We start from the raw sequence: 24103 nt of genomic DNA, 5'->3' as shown, positions 1-24103 counted from the left end.
ATAGACTGTAAATTGGCCCTCCTCCGTCCTGATGGAAAGGTGTGGAGGGAGGGGGTTTCACAAATTCTTCGATAAGTTAAGAAGCCTTCTTTTGAAGCATACTGATGGTGCCTACAGCTCGATAGATTTCTGTTCTGGTTCTTTGATTCAATCATTAAAAACTTATAAAGAGAAAAATTGATTTTATTCATTATCGTTCATCTACCATGCATGCTAGATTAAAGCATATATGTCCTTGTATTCGTCCAGTTTGTCTTTCCCAATCTGTTCTCTGTTCTTGATACAGTATTAACATGTTATGTTCCTTGATGCCAAACCTTGTGCTTTAAACAGGCTATGTTTACTAAACGAGAGGATCCAAGAACACAGAGCACTTTCAGAATTACTTTAAACTTTAAAACATATTGGGGTTTTAGATTTTAATGCAAAATCCCATATTTGTGACTAATTTAGTCTCAATACACTTTATAGTTACTATGTATGCTGATAGTTTGATAGTTTATCTAGGTTTTCATGCTTCATTTGCTTGTAGTAGATATTAAACATTTTAAAATGACTTATCTCAAGAAATCTGTGGCTTATTACATGGCCCAAATCCTAAACTGATTGACCAACCCTGTAATACATTGTTTTTGAGTTTACAAAATAAGACTGGCTGCATGTTCCGATTACAAATCCTTTTGTTTTTCCCTTGCTTTTTTATTGTAAGTCAATATTTACACCACAAATCATGTAATAGCCCTCAAATTCTGAGTATAAGCTTTTATTTGATGTTGCTCCCATCTCTCTCTCTCTCTCTCTCTCTCTCTCTCCTCTCTCTCTCTCTCTCTCCCTCTCTCTCTCTCTCTCTCTCTCTCTCTCTCTCTCTCTCTCTCTCTCTCTCTCTCTCCATCTGTCTCTTTGCATTTCCTGAGGGAAAAGCTGGACAGAGGGCAGAGTGTTTTTTGGAGTCGGCACGGGAAGCAAAGGCAAGAGGCAGAGAGGGAAAAAAAGCTTCCATTCACATCCCCATAATACTCTATTCATGAAGCCCCATGTGCTTTTATTATTTAAAGCATTCTCCCAGCACAGAGAGCTCCATCCTGTCTCATTGTGAAGCCATCATCTGAGAAGCTATTTCCACAGAAGCAAAAAATAGTCCTATTTGTGAAATACTGATTATCTAAAATGGGACCGCAGGGCCTCAATGGAAGGGAATACCGGATTCCACAGGCTTCCACGTCCCACTGGTGGATTATGTGTTTTTTTTTCTCCTTTGCCTCATCTTAACTCTGCTTGATATCATTACACAAGCCTTGGATAGCAACTGTCAGAAAACACAGACTATAATGCATCCCTTGTCAGCGTGAAAATATATAATTATGCTCATCTAACAAGTTTTCAAGGCCAAATGGAGGTAATATCTCTTGTGTGAAACAATAATCTTGCAATGCATCAGTGTAATTGAAAAAAAAAAATTGCTACATTTGCTTATTTGTCACCTTGCAGGAAATGTGCTGTGTTGACAGCTGAAGAAAAAAAAAATCGCTGAAAGAGTGCCAGTAATTAGCTTTGTGTGGGTGGACTTGTGTAGATGATGCACATGGGTGTGCGCAATTTTGTGTGTGTTTGTCCCTCTCATTTGTATTACAGCGTATTGTCTTACCTGCCTGTATTGTTTGTTTGTTGAATGGTGCCATCTTGCATGTACCTTGACGACCAGGCCTATTGTTGCCACAATCAAATCACTTGAAAGCCAGACTAATTGAACATGTATTGATGTAAATGCGGTGCTCTGACTCTCCCCTTTGGCAACCCTGGAGCTGACAGCTTCATCGTCATGTGAGGAGTGGGGTTGCTGCAAGAGGATGAGACAGTTTAAATACACGTTGACAGTCCGGGATCTCTGCGGAAAGAGATGAAGTTAGAGCTCAGACAGAGACAAAGAGAGACATATACTGTAAAAAAAAAAAACTGAAAGGATTAACAGCTACCTGTCACATGTACTGTATGTGTGCAATCAGGATGATGGTGCTAAATACTGGCAATCAGGGCAAATTCATCAGAGCCCTCTTTTCCTGCCAAGGAAGGCAGCGCACCGTAATTATGTAGGCATCAGCCTCTGCGACAGCCACCCGCGCTAGTTGTAATTTCGCCCAATTTACGTTCGAAGGCTTCAAAGGGCCTATAATTTGAATCCCTTCAGCTTTATGGTAATGTGTTAGCATTGACTGTCGCACCTTTTGTACTAAAAAAATGAGCACATGTGTTGAAAGATTGGCTGGAGGAAATTTTTTGTGAGGAAAAGACAGCCATGTTCACTTAAGGGAAGTGGCTGCAGTGGCAGAGACATTGAGGGCTCTTTCACACCTGTTGTTCAGTTCATGTGTTCCAGACCAAGAAAAAAAAAAGGGTGGATTTCTGCCTTTTCGTTCTGGTCAGGTTCATGTTCACACTGGCTTCTTATAAACCAACAGACAGAAATGGGACAAAAAAGGCTATTTTTCCATAATATCATAATATTACAGGAGGACAGTTATACTGTGTGGCTGCTACAATCATTTTTACTCTGTTCCCTCACTTTTTATTGGAGAACTGCTAAAATACACAGAGTAGGACACAAGCTAAGCACACCTCTGATTCCTTGGAATTGAAATACATTGGATATGAACAGACAAAATGATCTATCATAAATTAACTCGCAGAGATTGGAGGAAATAAATCGTTTTCCTTACACATCACTAATAGCAGATGGATTTGATAGAAGTTAAGTTTAATGTATGTTAACATCATATATATGCACACATTGAAAGCAGACAAAGTTTGATTGGCAGCTTTCGCAACAGCCCAAATGAAAGTTAATTTTCACCCTAAAAAGAGAGGTGTAGGTAGGCTGTGGACACACATGATGACATGAATCTTTTGCAACCCCTTCCTTCCAACTTCCTCTCTGCCCTGTGCGCACACCTTTCTGTCCATAGGATCAATTACAGGGTGTCAGAGGCAGCAACAGCACCAGAAAAAGGTCATGAGAGGTCATAGGTCAATAGACCAGTTAGTGACTGTAAAAGCTCTTCTTTGAATCCCACACAATGTGTTTCAAGAAATGACACCTCCAAAAAACAAGCTGATGGGGTCAAAGTTTGATGTGCTGTGTGACCAGGATTAATAACAAGGCTAGTATGCCTTCTCTCATCTCTCATACTCTCCCTGCTCTTTCTCCTTCATCCTTCCTCTCCCCCTCCCTCCTCCCCATCCTGCTCTGTCTCTTCCTCCTCTCTGAGGGCTTCTTAATGACTAACCTGTCAGGATTAGCATCTCTCCCTATTTCACACTGTGGTATCCAGCTTCCTCCTCATCCTTTAATGAACAGCCCCGATTCCAAGGACAGAGCAGACAGGGGTGAAGACAGATGAAAAACTCAGAAGCACACATCACCGCCCGGGCTTCACATTTCAGGACTCCACACCACCCACGTCGAGCCAAGCCGGTTCGCTTCCACTCTTCTTGCCCCCCCCCTTTAACGTCCTCTGTCGTTCCGGGCTTCCGATGGTTAGGACAACTTAATTAATCACAGTACAGCTCTAATGAATTGACCAGCCGGGGTGTATTGATCCCTGGGGTATCAGCGGCTCGCCTTTGTGAAGTCTAATACCCTTCTCTGAGCTCAGAGATCAAACATCTTGAGAAAAAGTGGGAAGGAATATCACACTGAAACCGTTTTTTTGAAGAACGCGAGGAGGTCAGCTCAAAAGACACTGGCTGAAGCCACTTCAGCAAATATGTGCATTAGACAGAAAGCAAATCCTCATCTTCATCCCCCACACGCTCCCCTTCTCTCATGCTCTTGCCTCAGCTTGTGTTACATGTGTCACATTTATAGAAATAACATTCCTTTCATCAAGGGAATTAGTGTTATATTTCAGGTTGTCTTAAATCAGAAGAGGAGCTTACAGCTTATTAAAGTGTTGTCACGGAACCACCACTAAGGATGCTGGGGGATTTGGCAGCCTTCTTCGAGACTGGATCGCTCAGATCTTTTTCTGGGCCGAGGTTAGATTAGGCATTGATCTGAAAGGCTAATTTGATGCCACATTACAGCTGTGAAATTACAGCACTGTATGCCTCCCATTTAGGAATATGAGCCGGACAACTCCCTCTCCACTTCTCAGAAATCAGTTATGTAAATGCACACTGAGTAGCAGCGAAAGCTCGACCATGTACAATTACTGCACCAAAATGGAAGACAGCCGAAGAATTAAATTATTAGTTGTCAAATTTTAATCTAAAACATGTTCCACACCTTTATCCATACTCCTGTTTTTGACTGCCATTAGGTGACATTAGAAGTCATGCAGGTAATAGCTTCCAATGTATTACACAAACAATGTGTTAATCAGTGTGTTCAGTAGGTTTTGGTAAGGCTATAATTAACTGCTGCTACAGTAACAGTCAGGTGTTGCTCTCTTCACCTGTTGATTAATGCTCCTTTACCTTAAGTCCCTGCCCCCCACTGGGAAATTTCAACCAAACAAAACAACCTCTTTGTGTTTTTCACCTACAAACTTTTTACTGTGCTGATGAGGAATTCATTTGGCTGAGTGGCTGCATGCACTCTCCATAAACAAACTGTGTGTGAAATTAGAGGTAAGCAGTGTACGATATAATCTGTAATTATCATCAGGCAAACGGGCTGACAAAGGAGCAGTTAAAGTTAAAGTTAAAGTTAAAGTCCAGCTAAAGTATGAATTCACGCCTTTTCCTTCAAATAGCCTATCTCAAATACCTTTGATTCATAAATACTGTACAGTGAATTTACACCATGAACCCTTGAAAAGTCTCCCCCACAAATCTTCAAGGATTCAAGGTTATTTTAATGTCATTGACAACACAGGGTTGGGGACAAATGTAGGTGGTTTTACACCCCCCCAAAAATTCTTCAACTTGAAAAAGTTCTGTATCTCCAATGTATATATATAAAAGGGCACCACAGTATTGTTGAGTGTTTGGCTCTTATACTTTATTCATATTCTTATTTTTTCAACATAACAACATCACAACCAGAAATGGTTTTCTTTAAGTATGTTTTTTTGTGCAGCAGTTGTTTTTTTTAAGATTATTGTCACCAGCCACGATTTTATGGACATGCATGCACCTTTTTAATAGTGTACACATTATAAAAGGATAATAAATGGAAACTAATGTCTTCATAAGTAAGTAATACGCCATCAATAACAGTTTGGGGGGTTTCCAGGTTGTGACTAGTGTCTTATCTTTCTCCAGTGTTTTAACTTTTAACTTTTTTTACTTCATGAGAACGGCTTGTCAATGAATGGGCAGTTTGACGATTTATTAATTAACATTACAACTGTGTAATAGTGATCTATAAAACATTACTAAAGCATCAGAGATCTTGATTGAAAAACCTAAAATGGTACAGTTGTAGTAGGTGTGTAAGTGCACATGTTGCCACACTGGCTGTTCCTTATATTTTGTGTCTTTGTCTGGGCATGAAGCTTCTGAAGCATTATTTCTCTGCGCGGTAGTGTTACACAATGACTGAGTAAGTGACTGCCTGGCTGGAGATGCCAGCAGATTTAAGCGGAGAGGACACTCTCTTCGTCTCTGATCCACACACCACAGAGCACCCGCACAATGGAGTTAGTCAGTGAAGTCTATCTGCCATAAACTAAATCCCTCTCACTCTCTGCAGCTCCCTCCATCCCCTCTCAACTGCCCTGTTCCCCCTCTCTCTCTCTCTCTCTCTCTCTCTCTCTCTCTCTCTCTCTCTCTCTATGACGCAGACACACTTCAGATCTGCACAAACACACACACAATGAAATGCTCTTTAACTTTGCTGAATGCCCAAGCGTAACAACCCCCTCTCCCCTCCCCTCACCCTCTTCCCATCCCTCTCTCATGCTCTCATGCTGATGCATTGGGTGGGATTATGCGAGAAGGCTGTGCGCCGTGTCGTCCCCCTGCCGCGCTGGCCCGTGTGCCTCCGGCCCGTGTCTGCATGGCTGACTGTATTAAACATAAGCAGCTTTACTTGATAGGGCTCTATCCAGCTTTAATTACCACAAACTCACAAAGTCTGTGGACAGCACTCCTTGCGCCGTCACTCTGCAGGACAAACATGGCAAAAGCCACTCATGTATAATTCTGCAAACAGAGGAATAAAAGGGGATAGAAAGACATGATGGTGATGTGACAATGACAGTTCTGATCGTAGCAGAACATGTGCAATTCACATTTACCATCAGTACAATCATCAACTGTAATACTGACTGTGATGATGATGATGATAGGATACAATTTATTATAGCAGTCATTGTAACAGTGGTGCAGCCTGAAGGTAAGGGTGACCTGGATTTGTTCATTGCTTCTGTAATGTAAATACTGAATCTCATAATGTGTGCACAGCATGTTAGAGTGGCAGCAGACTCTGTAATATTCAGCAGAACTGAGTAACTCTCTGCATCCAAATTGAATTTGTTTCAGTGCATTGGAAGTTGGGATTTTGACCACATAGGACAAAAAAAAAGAGTGTAAGGATAATTTGACAACATTTCACGGTGTATTTAGTCAAGTTTTCTCCAACTGACAGCCAAGCCTGGATCTACCAACAGGGTGTCCTGGCTGCTGAGGAGGAACCAAGCATTTCAGGTGGAAATAGCGATCCAGAATTACAAAACACTCTTAGTTACACCGAACAGACATAACATTATGACCACTGACAGGAGAAGTGAATAACACTGTTTATTTCTTCATCATGGCACCTGTCAGTGGGTGGGATATATTAGGTAGCAAGTGGACATTTTGTCCTCAAAGTTGATGTGTTAGGATCAGGAAATGGTCAGCAGTGGTCAGTACCTATCAAAAGTGGTCCAAGGAAGGAAAAGTGGTGAACTGGTGAAAGGGTCATGGATGGCCGAGACTCACTGATGCACGTGGGGAGTGAAGGCTGGCCCATGTGGTCCGATCTAACAGACGAGCTACTGTAGCTCAAACTACTGAAAAAGTTCATGCTGGTTCTGATAGAAAGGTGTCAGAACACACAATGCATCACAGTTTGTTGTTGAGTTTCGGGCTGCATTACATTTTGGCTGATCAGTGTATATTAAATTTAAAAAAAACTTAACTTCCGGTGATAAAGCAGATTTAAAACACCTGTGTGGGTGTGTTGGCCTATTAAATGATTTGGGGCTGGGCTACCAAGACTCTCAAGTCACTTTATGCACCATGAACAATACAGTGTCATATAAATGTGAAAGGAATCCTCGTGTGCTGATAGGTTGTAGGAATTTCCAGATAGAGATATTAGAGATTTTAGATAGAGGCAGATTGAACAAGCAACAAAGGTCCCTTGTTAGAGGCAAGGGACAAACAATTACAGGTTCAAATGGCTGTATTTAAAGATTTAAATGAAACAGGTTTAATATCCAAAATATAACCTTTTTATAAAGTCATGATGTTTCACACTCCGGTACAGTAGGTGGCGGCACAGACCTTCAACGACATCCAATAAAACCAAAGAAGAAGAAAAAACAGAAGAAGAAAAAGAAAAGTCTTATTTCACTGGTCAGTGATTTTCTCTGCACACCAGCAAACCAAAAGTTTTTATTATAAAGACAGAGAGGAATTATGATGCTGCCCACAGTGAACTAAATGAGCCAGAAAAACAGAGGCAGCAGCCGTAGCAAAGCTGGTCAGGATTTTGAGGATACCACTTTACCAAAACAAAATAAAAGGAGCTGCTTAAGGTAAGGATGAATTGTTGTATTTACTGCTTGTGGGTTTGTGTGAGAAATCATTTATGGTTTTGAAGATTAAATATTTCATCGATATGCAGCTGAGATACATAGATAGGTTAGTATGAGGTTGTATATTCTTTACTTTTGTTTCTCTCATTAATGACTCATTGATGAATGTCTAGTGATGTTTACTGTAGCTCCAGATGATATTCATTAATTTTTAAGTGATATGTGTTTATTGAGTGACACTGAAGTCTCAGCAGACATGTTTTGACGCACTGGGTGGCCTTTTGACCTTAATCACCCAGGGGCCTGTGGAGGTCTTAATCCTGCCATGCTGACAGCCAGTCTGGTGCTATCTGAATATCCCTGTATAACCACTTTTCAGAAAGAATTAAGGGCATTTAAGTTTCGCCTCTGACAAGAAGACCAAGTTGACCACACACTGTAATTGCTCAAAAAGGACTTTAGGATGTCACAGTGCTGTGCCATAAATTAATTATCCTAAAGCGCTTAGTGAAAGTCATTATAATGGCTTACACTGACGAAGAGAGGGTGAATGGAGGTGAGCGTGCAGCCATGGGTACAAGGGGAAAAACTTGAGAGACCGTAAATTCATACAGTAGTTATGGGTCTCATTACGGCAGCTTGACTGAGTTATGGCTTGTGCTGAAAATAGTGTTTATGTCCTGGCTGTGGCCTGCGCTGTCTCCCTGAATGCCTTAAGAAAGAGGACAAAGAACCAGAGACTTATTGTCTCATTTTATAGAGAAAAAATGACCCCCATTCAAAGGCAGCTGGTAGAAAGAAAACAAAAGGGGAAGGGTTTGAAGTGGTTGCTTGTGTGTGTGTTTGTGTGTGTGTGAAGCTGCAGCCTTGCAGCCCCCTGGGAATGACCTGGCTGCCTCCTGTCAATGGAAATCATCCATCTTTCTTCCTATATTCTCGGGCTTTCTTTTATTCATTCTCTGGTCTCTCTCTCTCTCCGTCTTTTTTTATCTCTCTTTTTCCCCATAATGTGTCTCTTACAAATAAATGCATTAGTGCCTAGATTGATTTTTCTTTTAACACAAACTTGGAAGACATTTACAGACGAAATTACTCATATAAACACAACCTGTAGGAAAAATGTGAACTGCATCATTTGGATATAAAAAATTTTACCTGGCATTTAAGTAAAAAACTGAGCTTGTACTTGCAGAGATGAAACCACTGACTTGTCAGTTACATGACAGTCGCTGTGATTACTTGACCACACTCTTCAGCCTCTTGAATTGTTGGTGCCTCCTCCTCATGTGTAACTCTAAGATGTTTCTGCTTTTCAAGGCTGTTGCCTTAATTTGGCTTCATGCAGATGACTGTGGGGCCATGAGAGCGTTTGGGCTGTTTGATGTAACAAGCTGACCTAATTACCCACTAACAAGTTACATCGAGGCACAGCTGAGTACCAACATCCACTCCAACATTATCGGTCCCGCTCGCTCAACTCTGAGTCTGCTATGTGATAGGCTGTTGCTAGGTAACCTTTAATTGCAATTACATTCTCCTCAGTTCGGTTCAAAATTGTATTACCTAATTAGCCCAATTTGACTCAAAGTTAGAGGCTTCTCAACAGGAAAAAACAAAAAGAGTGTAAGTGATGACCACAACAAACACCAAATACTTGATGTGATTTGTTATATTGTTTGTTGCTGTATGTTGTTTACATGAACTCTCCAACAGCAGAACCAAAATTCTGAGAGTCTATCTTTACATTTGCAGGCAAGATTAGAAAACATCATTATTATACACTGAAATGTTTCACATATCAGATATTATGTGTTGTTTAAAAAAAGGAAGAATTCACATTTTGGTTGATTATTTATGGCATCTTTACTTGCAATGTTTTTGTGCATTTCCCCTGCTGGTTTGATATTTTAATCATGATGGTGCTATTTTAATCAGTTGTAAGTCAATATTTTAACAGTTCTCTCTACTGTTGCATTGTGGGTAAAACATGGCACCGGTCCAGGTTCCATGAACCAGCAAAGTTAAGGTCATTGCTTATACTAAGGTTAAAATACCACTTTCCTACAATAATTGTTTTTGACTAGAAAATGCGTTACAGCCATCAATAATGAGACGTGTGAGTAAGAGGAGTTTCACCAGCAGAGATCCCAGGTTATAAATTACGTGTGCATGAGGAATAAATCCTTGTGGCAAGTGTCAAATATGCTGGAGTTCCTGGTTTGACCACATGTGAAGCTTTTGCCAAAAAACTTGTAAGAACAGGGGGAGAGGAAAAGATTTCCCATCTCGTCTAAGTTATTGATGAGCCTTAGAGTGAAGCATGCTAGCTCATGCGGAGGATTCAGATGCTTTCTCTCTTTACTTCGCCCATTCATTCTCAATTTTGCTCCCATCCTTCCCCCTCTATGTCATTTGCCTGTGACAGTTTTATCTTTATGTTGTCTATCAGCTTACTCTCCCAGGTCTTATACGCTCCTCATTTTTGCAAGAGGGTGCGGATGTCTTTGCTGCAATCGAACAGACGTGTTCATTTATTTCGCTTCGTCATCAGGAAACTTTAAAGACTGAAGAAACATTTCCATAACAGACAAAGTTTGCACGAGTGAAATACTGTAAAGAAAAAAAACATTTAATTTGAGTCTGAGCAAATCCACAACACGTACACACACACACAGAGGAGTTCTCTGGGGTATGAAACATAGTGCAGTAGAGCTCATCCTACTCTCTCACCCTCATCCCTTGTCTCCCTTAGCATTTCTTGACCCCGTCATTCCTTTAACTCCTCTCTCGACTTCCCAGTCAGGAAGCTCCATTTCTTTATTTTCTACCTCGTCTTTCAGAATCAATCCCAAAAAATTCTCCTATCCTATTCCATACTGTTTGAGTCTTCTTCTCCTCCTTTCTCTAGCAGGCCTCACCGCCACCTCTACTTCCCCCCGTGGGGTTTTGTTCTTGATGAACTGTCGCCTCACAACTGTTTGCATCCTGCCCTCCGATGCCTCATCCTCATCACCTTCAGAGAATAGAGAAATTCAATATGAATTGCTGTCATTATTGCAAGGACAGGGTGAGAGAGAGGGAATAAGAGAGCGAAAGAGACGGAAAGAGATAAATAGACCAGAGAGCAAAAAAAAGAGGTGGGAGGTAGAAACGGATAAAATCTATATTCACTCCCTCTAACGTGCCAGCGATAACCACAGAGGCCAAGCTCCTCTTTACAAAGCCGTCTAAACGAGGACGCAACTAAAAGCCCTGAGATCCTTTCAGCCATGCTTCGCCACAGCTAGCCTGTCAATACAGTATGGCCACAGGCTCAAAGAGAATGAAAAATACAACAATAAAACCAAAAAAAAACCATGCACCCCGAAGCCAAGCGTAAGTCTGACATACAGTTTCTGTATTCTCTTGTCTCTAACAGCATGTGAGTATCCAGTCTGCATCTATCATTGATTACTAAATTACTAGAGTTTGAAACAGAAGAAATACAGGAGCATTTAGAGGGCAGTTTATTTCTGAAATTACACACAGACAGAAGGGAAATGGGCTGACAGAGACAATGAAATGATGTGGAGACGGGTGTGGAGGGACATGCATGCATTAAGTGCAGGCTGTGAGAAAACAGAAAAGGAAAAGATGTAGTGGAAAGTATAGCCATGCATATAAAATATTGCATCAAAGAGATGATGGCCTGTATGTTCTTCATAAATGAGGACATCTTGGAAATTCAGTGAGGGACAAGCTGTTTGTAAAAGACACAGGGATCTTTAAGTGAAGAAATCCTGCCTCCTGTAGCTTTGCAGTATTAAAATAACTGCTAGTCCAGAGCTAGAATTTGACATAATATGAAAACGTCTAAAGGCTCTACAGCAGATATTATGCATTATGCTTCAGTGTTGTATTTCTTTTTATTTTAAGTCATTAATAATGTAAGTGAGAAAGGGCTCTCCAACACTGTCTAGCTACGGTACAGACATGAAAAATGTTAGCAGTAGGAGAATTTACTTTTACTTTAAGAAAAATGTCTTTTGTTTGCACTTTGTTTTTATTTGTTTTGAGGTGAATCAGCTCTCAGAACAGCAAGGTGCAGGGGCGATTTCCAGCCTTTTTTTGACAAGTGAGGCCCTGACTTATGCTGGGGTGGCATTACGTATGTCTCTCAGCTTACCAGTCATTCCTAATTTATGCAATGCCAATACTATTCAGGGACCCCAGCATGCAGAAATATTCAAATTCACATGGTGAAAATAACATAGTAATATTGCCCCGGAATGCATGGGATTAGCATAAAGGGGGCATGTCTGCAAAGGTGAGACTTGAGACTTCATTCAGATATCTAGATGTCAGAGGTCAAGGGATCCCTTTGAAATGTAGTCTAACTTTGAAGCATTATTTACCTCCCTTCCCAACATGCTTGGCATCAATGAATGGTCATCTAATTTCATATGATACCAGTATCTTCTTTGTAGCTTTAAAGTGGAGCCCACTACAGCCTCTGACAGACACTGTGGAGTGGCAGAGGTAAGGATACTGGGGGTGGCACTTTTTCAGATTTCAATGGGGGGGGGCAATGCTCAGTGCCCCCCAAGCCAATGAAAAGTAAATTATGACCATAAACAGACATGAGTATTGTAATGATGACACTATATCACTGATAATAAAACCATCATGTACGGTTAAACACCCTTTAAATACAATAAAAGTCAATAATAAATCTTGATTATCCCCTTTTGGATATAAAGACAAAAAGGGTAAAACAGCAAATGTGTGTTACACACTTTCAAACTGTTGGGGAGTTTGAAAGACATCTACATTTACCATACAGGGAAGGTGTACATATAAGAAACAGACTGAGAGAGTTGCATTATGGGAAGTGTAGGATCCAGTATTTTTTTTGTCAGGGCATCTTAGCATCTTGTTGCTGCATCTTGTCCAGATGTTGGTGTGGTAGCTCTGTTTTTTCTGAGTTTATACTTATACATTCTTTCTTTCTTTTGAATAGCATCTCCAACAGACATACACAGATCCAATATGCATATTTTATTCATTTAGAACCAGTATAGATACCAGCTTTACATGAGCATTTATCCAAACATTAACCATGGACATACCAGTACAACTCCAAAAATGAACTAATAGCATATTATGTAAAAAGATTGCAGGTGAATTGAATTACAGCCCTATTTTCTTTTAATTTTCTTTTCCCTTTGTTACCCACAAAACAAATTCAAGGTTCTGCACCAGCAGTTGAAAAACATACAGACATAATGTGTTCAGTGTCTTGATTGTAGTTTCTTAAATTTTGAAATATGTAAATGTGTTGAGTTGTTCATATTATTATTATTATTATTATTATTATTATTAATGATCATATTGTGTGAATACAGCTGAAATGTAATCATAGATGACTCGATAACTTGGAGGCTCTATCATACATCCCACACACATATGAACATCAGCCAACACACTGCTGTGATTGCTGGGGAACCGAGCTGATCAATAACAAGTAAATGAAGAACTCCAGACCTGCTTTTAACTTGAGGATTAGTGTATGTTTACCACTGGCATTTCACTGAGAAGATCTTGCTCGAGCGCCACTGGCAATAAGGTGCAGATGGCTGCTGTGGTATACCTTTAAAAACAATATTGTGACAGGGCAGCTGCAGTATGGGTCAGTGGTTCTGCGATGCTGCTTCGATCTACAACAGATGGGCCCTGCAGCAGAGCTGGAAATCCCCTGGTATCCCCACAAAAAACAACACTGAACTCTCCGCCTCCATTTTACATCCAGAAACTGTGTTTATTTGAATAACTCCTCCAAACCCATTATCTAATGACATGACTCAATGAGTCACTATCCCCTAGATACTTCTTAGGGAGAAACATTGGGTTTTTGGCAGAGACCGATTCGAATGCAGTGGAAAAAGGAAAGTTTCAAATGAATTTCAGAGGAACAGAATATTGGAATGATTACAGCACATTGAATCTGCATATCTACCGGGAATGAATGTGACTCTGAGAGAATTACCTTGACACACTTACTAACTGCCAAGGATTTTCTCAACACTGCTCACTTTTCTGCTCTGCAGGAGGATTTGGTTAAAGTTAACGGATTTTCATCAAAAACGTTATCTGTTCCATCACTTATCGACACGAACGTTTTCACGGTAACCGGACCCGACCACATTCGGCTGGAATTTACCTTGAACTCACCAGAGAGAGTGTGACTGTTCAGCATGACCCTCTGGGGGCCCGTGAACAAGCAGATGTGTCAGATGTTGGCCTGCATGATGAGAAAACCAGATTTAAACAATGGACTTAGTGTGACTACGAGATGCATTTTGTTTATGCCTTTGTGGGTAAGACAATATTGCAAAAATATTTAATCGACAAAAGAAAGTGTTGCTGTATTTCATCAGTAAGTGATCTTATTGAGATAAGGTACGATTGACGTCATGGTTAAAGAGGTTCTATTATGCTCATTTTCAGGTTTATGCTTGTATTTGTGGGATCTACTATATTAGGTTTCACTATTATTCAGTGGGTGGGACTAGACTGTCACAGGAGGTGTGTGGTACAATGTGATGTAATATTGTAATGAAAGAAAAGGCTCAATACAAACTAGGTGTGTCAGGCAGTGCAGGGACAGTGTTTTCTGCGAGAGACAGTAACTCTTTTCTGCGTCAACTTTAGGTTTTTATCACTTTTGAGACCTTTTACATGCACAAAACACACTAAACACAGGGGAAATTCCAAAAAGCATAACACAGCCTCTTTAAGGTTAGGAAAAGATAGTCCTCATGGCTAAAATAAATTAACGTTGACTTTTTGTAGGAGACGGGAAACAAAAACACAATCTCCATGGCTGAAATCATCTTCCACCCTGACCTTATTCTACCGCTTTGCAGCTGTAGAATGTCACACTATTTCCCACCATTGCTGACCACTGCTGTCTTTTCTGGAGAGGACAGTCATCATTTAAATCAAGAGATGGCTTGTCAGGAAAATACAGATATGGATTATTTAAAGTTGTATAAACAATCAGTGTTGAGGTGGCCTGTGATAATTTGGATTACTTTTTGTACAATTTGTTACAGTTATTCTCCAGATAGACATGGATGCTGTCGCTTAAGATAAAGAAGAAGAGAGTGACATGGCACTGAGTTGGGTAGACTACTCATTATGCAGTGACAGAGGACTGATGGCCAACAAAACCAAATGTCATTTCAGTTCATTACAACTCATTTTACTTCCAAAGTCATAGCTCCGCAATAAAAGTTCCCATCTGTTCCTATAACTGAAGATGTTGTACTACTCCCCAAGAGACGTGATGGAGATCATATTTCAATAAAGTAACCAAGCTTTTTTCGGTTTGTCTAAACTTAGAGCTTACTATTAAAACAGAAGGCTGCAAATCTGTTTTCTGAATGATCTTTTTTTCTTGCACTCATATTGAGCCATTACTGATAAGTATGTTGTATTTTTACAGTCATAAGCCCTTTTCCACTACATGGTACGGCTCAACTCTACTTTACTCGCTTTTGGTACCTTTACTTCTACTACACAACAGGGAGCTTTTAGACACTGACAAACCTACACTGTATATTTACTGCCAGATTGACAAATCCACTGCTCTCTTTTCTTCTTTACTGCTTGCATTCAACGCTATCTCTCTCTTTCGCTCATTCACACACTTACTACGCACACAAAAATAAAGCCGCTACTCTCATAACAGAGCATATGAAGGGATGGTGTTCTTGATATATCTGCATATGCGGTGTGGTTTTACAGGCTGCCATTTTCCCAAAAATTGGGGTTGCAATTGATGGTAGCTTGGCTATTTAAAAATGCAGGGTTAGGCTCGCTTGGAACCTCGACCGAGGTAGTACCAAAAAAGATAAAAACAGGTATCATCCATAATAGTAAACCAAAAAAGAGCTAATACAGTTGAGTAGAGCTGTACCATATGATCGCTAAGCAGCTATAGTTATGTGTGTATGTGTCATTTTACATTCTACTTCAGCCTGAAAAAAAACCCTCTCCAAAATTAAGTAAAAAAAAAATTCTACTTTTATGACAATTTTTGGCGTCATCAAATCTGGCAACCCAAATTTAGACCTAACCTAATATAGGGTCCACAAAACCTCAGACCAATGAAAAACAAAAAAAGAAATGTAATCTACTGATTTTCATTTGTACTACATTGGAATGACTTGATGTTTGTAAAAATCCAATCAATGTTCAGGCCCGCAATGTCTTTTGCCATCTGCTAAACATGGAGGCTCTGAATAGGCACAGCCTGCTGTGTTCTTGCAACCATTAGGTCCATTGATTGCTCTGCAGGGTCGCATAACAACAAAGCAGTATGAGGTCATTTTATGAGACCAGATGCACCCTATGGTGCCAACACTGTTCCTCCATGGTCTTCCCCATATTCAGAGATGATAATGACTCCATACACACTGCTCAACAAGGGCAGTTTCAGTCAAACGCCTCACATTGCCCAAAAATCACCATATAAATCCATCAGTGAACCTTAGAAAAATCAGATGTCAATCTTCTTAAGCACACCAAGAAATAAAGGTTTTCCTTCTTTAGTAATGACCCTGTGTTTCATCAAGAGACCTCCATAAAATGCAGTTAAGGTCAGGGGAGTATAAATGTCTTTAAGGTGAGTTTTAATGTTTGTGAAATGTTATCTTGTATAGAGAGAGAGAGACTCAGCTGATTGTCTATTTTTCATCCTTGACATTTAAAACTACTTGATGATATATAAAAACTGTCCCTTTTTGCTTTTTAGTCATCTCTTGCTGGCCATTTGTAAAAAGAACAACAAACAGGTGATATTTGTAGAGATTTTATTTCTCTTTCTTTTCAGTTCAGTTGGGGGCAAGATTGAAAAATCCATGTAGGGATAAAACAGAGAATTCATCTCGAGTCCAACATGTTGTGTGGACATGGCACCTTGACCTCCCAAGAACAAAACCGCTACCACAAGTCCTGAGATTAGTCATTTTCAGTGGGAAGGGGGGCAGTACATGTTTCAATCGATGAAAATGTCATCAGGGACAAACCTATTTTCCTCAGCTCTGTTGTAGATAAATATTGTCCAATCCTGCACTGTCAATCCCCCTCTGCTTTCAAATGGAGACACCACCCGCCCCCGTCTCTGCTCCACACATGGATATGGATACACACACACACACACACACACACACACACACACACACACACACACACACACACACACATCACATCAAAGATTTCATCAGGAGTGAAACACAAAAATCCAGGGAAGGTGTAGCTGCTGGTGACGGTGTTTGTGTCAGATATGGATTTGTCAAGTGCTGATGAATTACATGTTTTCAAACGATAACCCCTATCAATCTTCTCAGTTCTGCTTTTGGCTAACGCAACAGACCCGACGCACGCTGAAACACACAAAATCAATAACATAAAACTCATGCACACACACATCAGAAAGAAGGGTGACAGAAATGGATATAAATAGAACGAGATACGGTTTATAATTCCTGCCTACCCCCATACAGCAACCTATTCTATAATAACTATGATCAGTGATAGTGTTTTTGCAGACGGCATATTAGTGGGTGATTTCAGGGCTCTGAAACATACAAGCAACTTGACACTTTGTCCTGAATGGAAATGGCTCGGTACACAGCACTATAGCTGCTCAATGGAGTACTGCATGATTAGCGTTCACCGGTGAATAGAAAGAAAGTGCTGCAGGTAATGAGGGCTGCAAAATGGAGACGCTTCTTCAACAGTTCTTTGGTCGACGGCGGCGGTGTCGGGATTGTTGACTTCCGAGCTATGTTTATGAATCTTTGGTCTTTGCAGAGGCTGATTACAAGAATCTTGCATCAGATTAAAATGAAAACGCTCCTCCTTCAAGCGTTGCTGAGGAAACAGATAATGTTGAGGCTTTCAATCAAATGAGTTTCAATCAAGTATGTTTTCATAGTTTCCACTGTCAGATTTATTGGAAATTAAATAGGTTTGGTGTGTGTCTGTGTGGGCTTTCAACTGTGTGTGTATGTGTGATTAAGTTATCTTGATTTAGACTGCTGGTGCATTGTGGGTGCACATCTGTCCTTCTAGCACCACACAATGATATAAATGCAGGGCCTCAGCTGCAGCTTGACAATGGCCCCATGTATCACTCACATTGGTGTCATGGACCAGAGCCCTGTGTGTGTGTGTGTGTGTGTGTGTGTGTGTGTGTGTGTGTGTGTGTGTGTGTGTGTGTGTGTGTGTGTGTGTGTGTGTGTGTGTGTGTGTGTGTGTGTGTGTGTGTGTGTGTGTGTGTGTTAGGGCAAAAAAGGGACATCAGTTGAGAAAGTGAAAATGAGTTAGGCATGGATTTGTGTGTGTGTATGTGCAGCTTTCACAATTCTCTATGCATTCATGTTTGTGTGTGTTTGTGTGTGTAAATCGGGCAGGTGGCCATCACTGGCAGAGTGTATCTCTGAGGATGTGTCTGAATACAGAGGGCTGTTGTTAATGGAGGGTCTGTCTCTCTGTTTTCCACATCTGAGGGTCCATACAGACCTCCACAGGCTCCCGCTTCACAGTGTGTGTTGGCAAGACATTCAGTCCCATCACACTGGGACTCTCTTCCTGTCAAACACCAGGGTGTCAGGGCTTTTCACACCACAGATCAGAGTCCAAGCCAAGAGGAAGAATAGGAGAAGGTCAGAGGGGTGTGTAGACGGAGGAAATGGTATCAGGATAATGGATGCAAAGCTGAACAAAACATCAGGGTTTTCAGGCAGGAATATAATACCAGGGGAAGAAGCAAATTGGCCAATCTAACCACTGACTGCCTTTTGTTTTAACAATTACATTGTCTCTTTTGACTGTGGAATAAGACACATTTACATACATTGTAAGATCACAATTTCTACATTCATTTTTAATGGACAGTGTATTATAACCAAGGTGCTAACTTGTGTAATTGTTTCTACAACAACAGAAGCAAAATACTTACAGCTGAAATGTTGTAGTTAAGATATTTTACAAGCATTCTACATGAGCATTTTGTTGATGGTTATATGACAGATACAGGTATGAACAATCATCATACAATATAGCTGATTTTGATCTGTTTTTCTCTCATTTCTTTCTCTTGTTTTTTACATACCTACAAGAGAATGCAATGTAGGTCTTTTTCGCATTTATTTTTTTTCCCTTCATGTCCTGTCCAGGCCTGCATACATGTGATATGGCCGTGGAAGTCTGGAACAGTTTGGATGACAGTAATAATCACCACATGTATTTCTTTTTTCCTTTCAGATTTTGAACTTAAATTTGAATAAAATCTTTCCCTGTGAGACACACAAACTCACCAATTCCCCCACAAGCACATAAAAGAACATTAAAAAAGATGAAAAAGAATAGAAAAATGTGGAAATATTGTACAAACTGGGAGGTGAGCTGTGGTGAATCAGTGCTGATTATCCCTTACAGCTTGTTACCCCCCACTGCTACAGAATGAGTCGCAGGCCAACTCAATTGGAGGAGTGGACCTTTCTGAATCATCGGGTTTTATTGGAAAGTAAACAGTAAGTCACAGCACGTAGTACATCAAAACTTGCAATACATGTTTTCAATTATTCTGTGAGTCAGTTCAAATAAGCTTGTGAAAGGGTAAGACCAGAAATTCAGTAATTCTTAGTTGTCTCCATGTGCGTCTGCACTCTCATCTTGTCCACTTCACTGGCTCCCTCCGATCAAGTGTCAGTTCAGAGCTACTGTTCTAATCACGTCTTGTCGGTCTTTAGGTGCAAAGAGCCAGGTTCTTTTATAGATTGGCAGGATAGCAGTTTTGAGTAGTGTTACTTCAAAATTCATGAACCTGTTGTTAAACTGGTATCCTGAAATGAAGGAGCTCTATAAGTGGTATTATTTAGATATTCAAAGCAACACGTAACAGTGCACTGTGGGTTGTCTGGCCAGGGAGGGTATGCAGAAAAGTATTTGAATATTAACAATGGCAGCCGCATGGTACCTTAATTTGTAAGCTTGTAAGCAAGTTAGCTTCCCAGACCACGTAGGGGAAAAAAGCTCTCTCTCTCAGGCCAGATTTTTAATTAAGAAGCTAGCCAGAGGGGATATTGTTTTTCACTGTGTGGCTGAAAACAAGTTGAAACTTTTCCACGTTCCCTTCATTATGCCAGCCTTCTGAACCTGTCTATAAATTGCTCTGAAACACTTTTCCACTTTTTTTTTGTAGTAATTTGAAGCATCAGATTGAATTAACCATCATGCCCATAAGATTTGGCACAAAGGCTTTGAGTTACTCACTGGGATGATAAAAGTGCAGTATGATCGAGGAAGCTGACGTGGTCTCTGAATATGGGATATTATTTATAGAGATTGGTATTTATAGTGATTATGATTGGCACCAAGATTGAGAAATGAGGAAATTAATAGAATAGACGCAATATTTTTGATTTATTTTTCTGCAGTGATAATGCCCCCTAGTGTGTTTATATATAACTTTGAGAGTGTGGGAGTTGCCGATGACTCAGCAGGTGTGGAATAATTGTAATCAGTGCCAAAATTAGCAGGATATGCTTACTAGCTTCTACTTTCTGAATAAAAGTTAGTTAGCTTAGCTTGTTAGCTTTTATTTTCCGAGTGAAATATAAACTTAACAGCATGATGGGTCCTCCAAAATGTTGAAAATTTCTAATGGTAAATAATCAGTTCTAGGTGGGGGGAAAAGGGGGCAAAAACATATTGTATCATAGGCTATAGAGCACTGTCATGTGCTCAATGCGCCACAGACAACATGTCTTTGAATAATGCCGTCTCTCAGATGTCAGTAAACTGCTGCAATGGGGGCCACACTTCAGCTTAGATACTCTTTCCACAAATATGTTCTTTTCAATATGTTCTTTTGAAAAATTTAAACATTTGCTCAACAATTTTCACAATAAGTGAGGATAAATCTAATTTTTATTTTAAAACATTCAGTTTTGTCCTTGGTCTAACCTTTTTCAAATGTGTGTGTTTTATGATATCTGGAAGTAAGCCTGAATGTCTCTTTTTGTGCAGAAACACACTTCATTGGGTGTTATCCTTTATTATAACTTAAACTTCACGCATGAAGAAACCTTTAAATCACTTTTAATCTTTCTTACCTCTTTCTGTTGATGCATTTTTCACTTGTGTGTATAATTTTATGCACCCCCTACTTCTCACCTCACTTCTAGCTTCCTTTGACCATTTCTCCTCATTAAATGTTCCTCCCATTTCACTGACAGTTTGTTGTGCACTTGTCTGACTAATAAGAATCTCCTGCTGTTTGAATGAGGTTTAACAGTGTTATGCAACATTGTTTCATAACACTAATCATTAAGTTCAATTGATTGGCACATTAATCAGGGGAGTTAATTGGACAAGCACATGAATGCTAATAAGTGTCTGATTTGACAGAAGCAGAAATCTGTTATTAGATCGTACATCATCATTACCCACAAACTACTGTACCCTGTGCAAAAGTGAATACGTAATTTCATGTGCATGTCTCAGATAGATGAAGTTCCTTATAATTAAGCTTTAATTGGACGTGTATCACTGAGAATTAGGGGTGGGAGTAAGTGGGGCAAAGTTAATCTCAGAGAATATAAAATTGGTTTGAGTTGAAGGGTAGAAGAAGGTGTGAGGTTTTGTTGTTTTTTTTCTTTTGGTCTGCATCAGCACTTTCTCCAGCCAGCTTTATTTAGGCAGTTAGCGACATCATTAGCGAGAGTCTTGGACATTGTCTGACCTTTTCACCCCTCAGCAATCACACCCTGCATCATTTCCTGCAGACTACCAAGTTTGGTCAACTCCCTGTGGTATTCTATAAGTTCATTAGTAAGATTATGTGACAGCAAAGCAAATGGATTTTTCCAGGACGGCAATGCTGAGAAAAAAAACTCTCATAGAATCCAATATGAAGTAGCTTTCTGTGATTGCTGATAAGTTCTCAGTGAATAAATTCCCCAACGACTGTGATGAACTTTGCATAAACTGTAAGTGATTTCTATCATGGGAACTGTTGGGTCTCTGTAAATAATTTTATAAGCAGTACGGTCTAGACCTACTCTATTTTAAAAGTGTTCTGAGATAACTATTATTATGAATTGGCGCGATACAAATAAAATTGAATTGAACTGAATTATCCCCCAGTGTTTTATTAGTAATTTTAGCCATGGTAACGGCTCGGTAACGTTAGGATGATTGGTCGGTCCACCAGTCAGTCCACTAGTTTGGTCCAGGCCAAAATATCTTAATAACTATTTGATGGATTGCCATGACATTTTTTACAGATATTCTTGGTCCCCAGAGGATGAATCATACTGACTTCAGAATCCACCATGAGGCTGATACTTTTGGTGTTAAATATCTAATATCTAACAACTATTACGTATAAAACACACTCCTTCATGTACCTGTCAGGATGAATTGTAATTGCTTTGGTGATCCCTTATCATCTAACTAAGAAGGTTAACAGAGTAAACATTCAACCTATTGTATTTAGCTTGAAACATTACTGTGTACAACCTCATGGAGCCGGTATGGCTGTAGACTCCCGTGCACAGCCAATAATCACACTCAGGTGCTGGTAGGTTACAGGAGCATCCTAGGTAAGGTCTTGTGATAGGTACTGACCACTGCAGACCGGGAACACCCCACAAGAGCTGCAGTTTTGGAGAAGCTCTGACGCAGTAGTCTAGCCATCACAATTTGGCCCTTGTCAAAGTCGCTCAAATCCTCACGCTGCCCATTTTTCCTGCTTCTAACACATCAGCTTTGAGGACAAAATGTTCACTTGCTACCTAATATATCCCACCCACTGACAGGTGCCATGATAAGCAGATAATCAGTGTTATTTACTTCACCTGTCAGTGGTCATAATGTTATGGCTGATCGGTGTATGCATACAGTATGTCACATTGCTGGCTAGACTGTCATACAAAGCGACAGTCTTACAGTCTTATGTTCGGCCCGATCAGCTCTCCCCTCCACAGGGCTGGCGCTCTGCCCAGTGGTAAACTCCATGCCCTGCAGAAATAGCTGGATCAATTAATAGATTGTCAGCATATGCAGCTGCAGGGATTTGAACTACATTAGGCACAATTCAAACATGTGCCACCCCTGTGAATAAGTTTAATTGATCCATTGGTCTGTGGCTCCTTCTATTACTGTGCTAATAGGCCATGTGTACAAACAAATAAACTGTAACCAGAGTCCATACTGTGGATGTGCAGTTGATTAATTTATAAACAGAAAACTTAATGTCATAAGCTGTAAATGGAAACTTAGCAGAGGCACTGATTAAAAGAAACATTTAAAACAGAAAATACAGGCTTTACATCATCATATATAATGACAAGTTTTCCACCTACATGTCTGGCACTCACTCATCTGCAGGTGCAGTGACTGACACAATGTAGAAAACAAGCCCACATTTAATTTTAGCTGCAAATTACTGCACCTTTTAAAGTACAGTATTTGACACATAATTTTGCTAGATGTGTCTAAAGTATCATGAGTGCACACTTGTCCCATAAGTAGCCCCATTAAGAATCCAACAGCTACATTTGGGAATATCAGTACAATGATGCTCATCCACTGAGCTATACACAGGATTTATTGATCTTAAAAGACAACCTGTAGTTAAGACAAATACGTGATGAGCAAGAGAAGCAACACGGCCACACTAAAACTAATCTTGCAGCCAGGTTGAGCGTGTATGTTTGTTTGACAAAATGTTACCAACATGTCGCACTTTCTCACAGTCTGTGCAGAAAACATCTGGAGAATGTAGGTCTGTTTTTGTCTGTTTCATTTGGATTTTCTATCACCACGTTCCCTGGTGATGCATCCATTTCTGTGCAAGACTATCAGTGTCAGCTGGTTGATTCTCAGTGCCGTGTGGCCGACACGACTCGGTTTATTTAAGGCAACAAAACATTGTTCTCATGCCAATGAAAAGGGCAAATGCTTTGAAAGGTGTGGCAGCTGTATTCACACTTCCTCAACCTGAGACTGTTATCAACAGGAGCACATGTGGGGAGAAGAAGGAGAAGAGAGAGACTTCCAGACAGTCTGGTAGACAACATGTAAACAGCCTTTAGCATAAAGACAGGTCTGCTGTTAGACTGATTGCTTAATACAGCTGTTGTCTGGAACCACACATAGATACAAAGTACAGTGTACACCGAGACATAACTGCAGGTGCTTTAATTAGAAACTAAATAATGAAACAGAATGGACGAGTGAGCCTAAAGCAGGAAAAAAGGACTGGTGGCCAGACTGAGGGGGAAAGAAATGTTTCTTAATCA

This window comes from Dicentrarchus labrax, unplaced genomic scaffold (assembly GCF_905237075.1).
Source record: "Dicentrarchus labrax unplaced genomic scaffold, dlabrax2021, whole genome shotgun sequence".
Lineage (NCBI taxonomy): Eukaryota > Metazoa > Chordata > Actinopteri > Moronidae > Dicentrarchus > Dicentrarchus labrax.
Note: the sequence above shows the minus strand (reverse complement) of the source record.